Below are 9,738 nucleotides of genomic sequence, written 5' to 3' on the forward strand. Positions count from 1 at the left end.
GCCTCAGTGCCCTCCCTTTTAAGGGGGTAATAACACGTTATGCTCCTGCGAGGTCTTTGCATACATTAGGATCCGTTAATAACAAGGGACAGAGAGCTCAAGGCACCTGCCGAAAGTCTCATGCAGAGAATGCAGAGCCTGGGCTCCGACCGTGGGCTCGCTCCCGACTCCTGTATTTGACCGTGCCTAAACTACCTCCCATAATGGACCATTGATCCCAGTAGCTGAGGATTCACCTACTTTCCTCATGTGAGGCAGGCACTTAGGAAGCACTCACTGAATGTCAGCTGTTATTTCAGTGTTCTCATATAAGTAGATGTTTTAAAATTATTGTTTACACCACAGTGTGCTGGCAGGCCAAGTCATTGCCCACCCCCCTACCCCCAACGCTCCCCACCCCACACACTTGGCTGGCTCTCACGTCAGTGGCAGATGACTTACCATAATTATTTATAAGTGTTTTATTATCATCATCACTGAAACAGTCACCAATAATAAATAAATAAACATAAATGACGGATTAAGAAAAGAGAAACAGTTACGGAGCTTGGGAGTCAGGAAGATGGGGATATACAATTCCCTTGTTGAATAACACCTCTCACAGCCTCAAGAATCTGTACAAATTTGCTTAATTTAGGACCTGATCCTAGCAAAGTCTCAGTGAAAATGCTAGTGATTAGCAGGACTTATTAGTGCTATTATTTCTGCTGTGGCCGCTGAATACCCTCATGTCTCAATCTGCATCAATCATAAGATGTGTGTTGTTGATCTAATGACATCTTTTCAGGATAAAAAATAGTACTGTATTAAACGTATATGTAAATAGTAAGATATGCCTGTGTCTCACCTTCAGAAATATCGCAAAAGTAAATTTTTAAATACTAATTATTATTACTATGAGTAAGAACTTTACATCATGAAACCTGAGTATAAGACTCATCAGTGCTCCTCTGAATCAGATCACTTGTTGTGTGTCTGCAGTGGCCTGGAGGGGGGCAAAGTGGAAGGCACAGCTTCCTCCCTCTCCCTTTCCACCCTCCCAGCAGACCAAACTGAGAACCCAATGATGAGATCTGGAGAGCTCTCTTGATCGCCAGACGGAAGCCATGTATTGAGGATGGTGATGCAACAGCTAGAAGGGGCCAGGTCAACACTTGGTGGCTTTACGAGAAAGAGGTTCTGTGCCAGCAGAGCTATGACATGAGAAAAGCTACCTTCTATCTGATTTAAATTTTTTTAATGTTCATTTATTTTTGAGAAAGTGGGACAGAGCACAAGCAGGGGAGGGGCAGAGAGAGGGAGACACAGAATCCCAAGCAGGCTCCAGGTTCCAAGCTGTGAGCACAGAGCCCAATGAGGGGCCCAAACTGACCAACTGTGAGACCATGACCTGAGCCAAAGTCCGATGCTTAACCGACTGAGCCACCCAAGCAACCCCCTTCTATCTGATTTTAAACTATTCATAATTCTGAGTGTCTCTCTTAAGACTGTCAAACCAATAACGGGTATTTCCAAGTCATAGGATGGGGTTGTAGTCAAAATGGCTCATTGATCACAAAAACCTGCCCTTCCCTTTCAGAGTATAGAATTATCCCTGGAAATGCTATTTCCCATCCAGGGACTACAGCTTGACATCTGTGTGTGGCCTTGTGATTGGCTCCAAACACTAGGATGGGGGCAGAAGGGACACAGGCCATTTCCAGGCCACAGCTCTTAAAAACAAGCATGCTTGGAGTGCCTGGGTCACGGTCAGTCAGTTAAGCATCCGACTTCGGCTCAGGTCATGATCTCACAGTTCATGGGTTCAAGCCCCGTGTCAGGCTCTGTGCTAACAGCTCAGAGCCTGGAGCCTGCTTCAGATTCTGTGTCTCCCTCTCTCTCTGCCCCTCCCATGCTCTCTCTCTCTCTTTCAAAAATAAAACATTAAAAAAAAAAAAAAGGCATGCTTCTGTGCTCTTTTTGCTCCTGCTGGCTGGATACAGAAAATAACCAGGTCCTAGGGCATAGTGGAAATCCAAGAAAACTGGGCCTCTCAACAGCCACCTTCTGGAGACATTCTCCACCACCAGTACACAACACCCACCCAAGGCTGTTACCTCATCAAGAAATAGATGTCTAGGGACGCTTCGGTGGCTCAGTGGGTCGAGCATCTGACTTTGGCTCAGGTCATGACCAAGTGGTTCTTGAGTTCTAGCCCCACATTGGGTTCTCTGCTGTCAGCCTGTCAGCACGGAGCCTGCTTTGGATCATCTGTCCCTCTCTCTGCCCTTCTCGCTCTCTCACTCGCTCTCTCAAAAAGAAATAGTTAAAAATAAATAAATAAATAAATAAATAAATAAATAATCTTTCCCCCTAAAAAAAAAGAAAAAGAAATCAATGTCCAGTTTGTACACCCATGTTTACAGCAGCATTATTCACAAAAGATGGAAACAAATGGCCATTGACAAATAAATAAGCAAAACGTGGTTTAAAATAAATAAGCAGGGGCACCCGGGTGGCTCAGTTAGTTAAGCGTCTGATAGGCTCAGGTTGTGATCTCGCAATTCATGGGTTCGAGTCCCGGGTCGGGCTCTGTGCTAACAGCTCAGAGCCTGGAGCATCTTCGGGTTCTGTGTCTCCCTCTCTCTCTGCCCCTCCCCTACTTGCACTCTGTGTTTCTCTCAAAAATAAATATCAAAAAAAGAAAGAGGTGGGGGTCAAATGACCTGGCTGAGCTCAGGTGCCCCTAGCATCCCCTAAACCTCAGCTCTCCCCCTTCCACTCAAGTGAGTCCCTCCAGACTCCTTCCAGGAAATCACTATTTTGGCCATTTGGGTTCGCGTCACTGTAACCAAAGCACTGCGCACACGCGAGCCTCATTCAGGGTTGAAATGAGGGATTGAAGGAGGGCTGGACGAGGTGCTGTGTAAGCCTCCAGCGTGGCTGTCCTCACAAAAACGCCAGGGTGCATGGGGCAAGCACCAGCTGCCACTCTGGCACCCTTGACAACCCCCTCACATGTCCCCCCTGATGCTCCCTCCTACGCGGAGCGGCCAGAACAGCTGCGGAGAGCAGGGTGCACGTGGAGTTTGCAGCTGTCCTCCAATCCCTGAGACACAGAGGAGAACACACACACACACACACACACACACACACACACACACACCCCTCCGATGTTCATTATTATGATAATGAGCAATCTTGGAGAGTTTTCATCCTGGGCTGGACACAGAGCTGAGTGTTCTGTTCCAATCAACGTGCTTCCTGCTCACTTCCACCCCGTGACGTAGCGCAGACCCTCGCTCAAAGTGTGGGCCTCACACACGCCTAGTCCCCGACACCCAGGACCCCATAAGAAATGCAGGATCCCGGGCCTCGCTCCAACTACGGGGGCAGACTGTGCATTTTAACCCGGTCCTCAAGCAGTTCCTACCCACGAGAAAGTCTGCAAAGAGTGAGTGCCAAATCAAATTAACTAGTTTAATTTAGTTAAATTTGAGTTCCAGGTAAATGATGAGTTGTTTTTTAGTATAAAAATGTACTGATCCTTATCGAAAAAAATTACATCTGGTTTATTTTAAACACAAAAGGAATCAGGGGCCCTGGGTGGCTCAGTCAGTTAAGTGTCCAACTTCAGCTCAGGTCATGATCTTGCGGTCCATGAGTTAGAGCCCCTTATCAGGCTCTGTGCTGACAGCTCAGAGCCTGGAGCCTGCTTTGGTTTCTGTGTCTCCCTCCCTCTCTGCCCTCCCCACTCGTGCTCTGTCTCTGTATCTCTCAAAAATAAATAAACACTAAAAAAAATTCAAATACAAATGGAACTGTGCATTATATATATACACACACACATATATATGTATATAAACATGTGTATACATATTTTTTAAGTGTATTTATTTATTTTGAGAGAGAGCACACAAGGGAGGGGCAGAGAGAGAGAAGGAGAGACAGAATCTGACAGTGCAGAACCCAGTACAGGACTTGAACTCATGACAGTGACATCATGACCTGAGCCAAAATCAAGTCAGACGCTTAACCGACTGAGCCATGCAGGTGCCCCACATCCTACACTTTCATTTGCTAAATCTGGTCGCCCTGTGTAGAGGACATTGTGGGTGCTTTTATGACACCATACGCCCTCTTCGTCACTGGTTTCCCCAGATTTCCACACTCCATGTATCTCAGGTGCAGGGAGGGGGTGCACGGGAAGGACAGAGTTCCATCCCCTGCACTTTAAAAAGTGGGAGTGACAGGTGCCTTGGGGCCAAGCTAATCCAAGCAAAATCATACCCTGTGGCCTCTCTGTCTCTGGGTAGGATGTAACCCAATTCATGCCCATATGATAAAGAAGTGTTTTCAGTGGCATTCTTATTTTTTTTTTAAATATAGTGTCAAACTGGCTAACACACAGGGTGTACAGGGTGCCCTCGTTCAGTGGGATTTTAACAAAGAAGCTGACCCTGGTTCTCTTCCTGGATGGCGGAATACGGGATGTGATATTTGGAATGGTGACAAAAACAGCTTGCCGTCCCATGAGCGACAGGGCGAGACCCAGAAGCAGAGAAATGTTCACCTTTCGCCCCGAAAGCTGACCTACAGCCCTCACGGTTCCGATAAGTACGAAATGCACGCTGGCTGCTACATTCCCGAAGGGTCTCATGACTGCCTGGACATCTCACAGGTAGTTAATACCGAGCTGAATGATAAGGACCAGAGAAATCTTGCGAAAGTAGTTTTACGAGTAGAAATTTGAAGGAGTCATTTATGATCTAGTTCTCCCTTGCACGTCCCCTCCTGCCTCGAGCACTAAGCGTATAACCATGGGCTTCACACAGCAAAAGTGCAGCTCTTTCTGCCCATGGGTCCTGCCCCCACACTATACAAATAGCCCCGTCTCAAGAATTCTTTCTTGATGGTCTGCTCGCGGCCCCACATCAAGGGATGCAGGTTTGAGGACAACAGAGCAGAGGGTAGGAAAGAAGACGAACCCCTGGTGACATTTTTGAGTCACTGAATCCTATTGACTCTGGAGCTGGTCCCTTTCTCGGGACTTTCCTACTGGCTGATAAATTCTCCCTGGAGTTTGAGCAAGTTGGAAACAAGTTTCCAGGAGCCGTAGCTGAACGCATGTCAACTAATATGGATAGAAACGATCGTTGCTTCCATTTCACGCTGGAGGAAACTGGTGACAGGAGAGGGGAGCTTATGTGCTCGAGGTCACCCTGCTGCCTTATTAATTCTAGGCTTGTCTGACACCCAAGACCATGCTGATAGCCATTCTCCTGTTCAGCCAGTTTGGGGAAGCTCTGTGCCAATGGAGACACTCAAGACTTTCATGTTTTCAGGGGCACCTGGGGGGCTCAGTCGGTTGGGCATCTGATTCTTGATTTCGGCTCAGGTCATGATCTCACGGTTTGTGGGATTGAGCCCTGAGTCAGGCTCTGTGCTGTCAGCACAGCGCCTGCTTGGGATTTTCTCTCTCCCTCTCTCTTTGCCCCTCCCCTGCTTATGTTCTCTCTCTCTCTCTCAAAATAAATAAATAAACTTAAAAAAAAAGACTCTCATGTGTTCAAAGACTTTCATCTTCAAACTCACAATGTTGCTTGAAGTGGGAGAGACTCTTGTTTGAATCCAGACAAAGAAGCTGAGACTCAGAGAGGTCGAATAATATTGTCAAGACCCCACAGTCAGTGGAACTGGCATCTGAATGCAGCTCCTGGACGCTGCTCCAGACTCTGTCCTGTCCACCCTGCCTTCACCTGCTTCACCCCCTCAGATGGAACTGGCTACACACTGGACTCTGCTTCCCAAAACTCTTGACACCCACAGAGGAAAAAGATTACCAGAAACAAAACAAGAAAAACACAAAACAAAAAGGCAAAGGTGTCCATAAAGCTAAAAAAAGGCTCGATCACACAGAACGTGAGGTAATGACCTGAGCTGAAACCAACAGTTAGAGGTTTAACCGACTGAGCCACCCAGGCGCCAAAAGCTAAAACGCTTTTAATAAACTTGATTTATATGATGGCCTTGGGGCACCTGGGTGGTTCAGTCAGTTCAGTGTCCGACTTGGGCTCAGGTCATGATCTATCTCACGGTCCATGAGTTCCAGCCCCATGTCAGATCTGTGCTGACAACTCAGAGCCTGGAGCCTGCTTCGGATTCTGTGTCTCCCTCTGTCTCTGCCCCTCCCCCACCTCTCAAAAATAAATACACAGTAAAAAAAAAAAATAAGTCAAAGGGCACCTGGGTGGCTCAGTCGGTTCAGCGTCCGACTTGGGCTCAGGTCATGATCTCACAGTTCGCGGGTTTGTGGGTCCGAGCCCCACGTCGGGCTCTGTGCTGACAACTCAGAGCCTGGAGCCTGCTTCCATTCTGTGTCTCCCTCTCTCTCTGCCCAACCTCCCACTGGCTCTCTCTTCTTCTCTCTCTCTCTCTCAAAAACAAGTAAACACTAATATATATATATATATATATATATATATATATATATATATATATGATCTTATTGTTTAAAAAGGAACATATGTTATGACCTCCTATGTTCATTTCAAGGGAAACCTAATTTGGCAACTATAAAATGTCATGAGAAAATTAACAAGAGGCGGTAAGTGGTTTCGGTTGGTGTAAACAAACTGTAAAACCTGTTCACTTTCCTCTTCTGGCAGCGAATTGTTCTCCGAGCTGTAAATGTTCCGCATACATTCTAAGTGGGTGTAAGGGTAGGAGAGACAGTCCTCGCTGCTGCAGGATTCACGTTTAACATAATGGTGTGTTTATCTCAGGCAGTTTTTCCTGGTGTTATCCCAGGACGTTGGATGTTCGGAGTTGCTGATTCCACATCTGATCTCACATCTTTCTAGAGCTAGAGGAGGGGTGGCATCCCGTCTCTGTAAAGATGAAGGACGCTGCCCTGGACTCAGACTGCCCAGGCGGGCATAATCATCAGCCCTCCCTCCCGAGTCTGCCCAGAGTGGTGGAGGGAGCCTTTTAATTTCTGCAGGCCTCTGTGGAAGGCCCTGAACGGCACGTGAGGGCCTCAGCATCCCAGACTCAGTGTCACCGGGGAAAGGCCAGTTCACACAGCCACCTGAATCTCATATTTCTACAAGAATGTTATTTTATTTTATTTTTTAAATGCTTATTTTTTTTTAATTTTTAATGATTTATTTTTGACTGAGAGAGAGAGAGAGAGAGAGAGAGAGAGAGAGAACGAGCAGGGAAGGGGCAGAGAGAGAGGGAGACACGGAATCCGAAGCAGGCTCCAGGCTCTGAGCCATCAGCATGGAGTCCCACGTGGGACTTAAACTCTTAAACCCCGAGATCATGACCTGAGCCAAAGTCAGACGTTTAACTGACTGAGCCACCCAGATGCCCTTAATGTTTATTCATGTTTGAAAGAGAGAGAGAGAGAGCACAAGCAGGGCGGCAGGGGCGAGGGGGGGTGCACAGAGAGAGAGGGAGACACAGAATCTGAAGCAGGCTCCAGGTTCTGAGCTGTCAGCACAGAGCCTGACGCAGGGCTCGAACTCATGAACTGTGAGATCATGACCTGGGCTGAAGTTGGATGCCCAGCCGACTGAGCATGAAATGTTTATTTATTGTTGGCGGAGAGGGGGGCGGGCAGAGCATGAGTGGAGGAGGGGCAGAGAGAGAGGGAGACACAGAATTCAAAGCAGCCTCCAGGCTCTGAGCTGTCAGCACAGAGCCTGATGTGGGGCTTGAACTCATAAACTGTGAGATACGACCTGAGCTGAAGTCAGACACTCAATGGACTGAGCCACCCAGGTGCCCCAAGAATGCTATTTTAAAACCTGGTTGGAATTCTGTCTTGAAAAATGAAACTAAAAATTATTAAAAAAAAAAAAATCGTCGATCCTCATTATATCTGGATTCTGTACCCGAGAATTTGCCTACTTGCTGAAATTCGTTACCCCCCACATCAGTGCGTGTTAGACACCAGCCCTGCTGACAGCCTGATCTTGGACTTCCAGCCTCCAGAACTTGGAGAAAATTAATCTGTGCTGTTTAAGCCACCAGGTCTGAGGTGCTTTATTATGGCAGCTCAAGCAGAAATCGCGAATGACCCACATCACCGGGAACCAACCCTTCCCTGCACTAACCTTACAGCCTCCAGGACAAACACAGGGGAACCCACTCTGCGCATTGCCCCTACTTCTTGATGCCATCCAACAGACCTGGTCCCCACTTCCCTGATCCCTCCTTGGAACCAAACGCTTTCAGAAGATTCCACCTCCGAGAAGCTGGGCAGATGTGTGGACGTAGAGCCGGGGAGAACTTGCCAGGGAATCCTCTGTGTTTGCAGGGTAAGGTCTGCCTGACTCCCTAGTGCTGTCGGCCCTGCTCACCGTCTGTGTTTCTAGGCTCTCGTGGCCAGTGGAACATCTGGGTCGCACGAAGGACCTGGAACAGAAGAGCAGGCTCCCCACACCCACTGCTGGTTGTGGGATTTGGCTCTCTTGCTGTGTCTCTTGGGGAAGCCTCACTCATCCCAACTGTAAAACGGGCTGATGCTTTGATCTGCTGTGAAGCCTCACCGAGAGCGCGTAGGGTGGAATAATATAATAGGCAGTGTGTGCCCATCATTAAGCAATTCATTCATAATTTAACTATTCATTCCCGGGTGTTTCCTGAGGCCCGGCGACCATGACTCACACTCGCCATCCAGCCCCCAGGAGCCCTTGTTGTGCGGCACAGACCAATCATCCTTCATCCATTTATCCAATAAACACCTGAGCCTCCGGGTGCAGGGGCTGGGCACCCTGAGATGAACCAAATCCCCTCCCCACCCCGGAGGATCTCCCTGCTTTAAAGCCCCATACAAAAGAGAAAACGTTAATTATTATTTTGAGTAATAATTATAGCGGTGCTACAAAGGAGCCTAGAAGCTTTGGGAGGATTATGGGCCAAATTTCCTGCCAAAGGAATTTTTGCCCTCAGGTGTGGGAAGTAAGGGAAGAAACACTTTCCCTCAATCCTTATTTACTGGTTCACAGGCAGGCCCCAAGTTGATTTGCTCGCTGGAGGAGGAGAGGCAGGGCAGTTACAAAAAAAAAAAAAAAAAAAAAAGTCCAAGGCTGAGATGGAGAGCAAAGGGGCCCTGTGGAAGTTCAGATGAGGTGCTTCGTCCAGATTTATTGGGGGTGGGGGTAGTCTGGGAAGGCTTCCTGGAGGAGGCAGCATCTGAACAGGTAACTCACTGAGAGATGTATGATGTTACCAGGTGAAGAGGTGGAAGAAGGACATCCAGGGAGTCGTCCCTTCCAATGCTCACCAGTATTTGTGGTGCCCTCCAGTGCTAGAGAAACAGCACTGTGTGGACATTGCACAGGTCACTGAGGTGGTGTTACGTGAATGGCTGCTTAATTTGTGAGGCCCAGGGCAGAATGAAAATGCACAGCCACGTATTTAAATGAAGGGGTTGGGGCGCTTGGGTGGCTCAGCACCAGACACTGTCAGCACAGAGCCCAACACAGGGCCCAAACCCACAAACTGTGAGATCATGACCTCAGCCGAAGTCTGACGCTTAACGGACTGAGCCACCTAGGCGCCCCAAGAATTTGCATTTCTAACAAGCCCCCAGGTGATGCTCTGTAGCTGGTCTGAGACCCGACTTTGAGAACCCTTCTGTTAGAGGAGGGTTAGGCCAATGTGGCAGCAACAGTGGTCGTGAATGAAGGAAAGTGGTGTTGGGCTGAGGGCCGGGCTGAACCTTGTATCCTACCTACAAGTACCTGG

Source organism: Panthera pardus, unplaced genomic scaffold (assembly GCF_024362965.1).
Source record: "Panthera pardus isolate Hobbes unplaced genomic scaffold, ASM2436296v1 HiC_scaffold_18, whole genome shotgun sequence".
Taxonomy (NCBI): domain Eukaryota; kingdom Metazoa; phylum Chordata; class Mammalia; order Carnivora; family Felidae; genus Panthera; species Panthera pardus.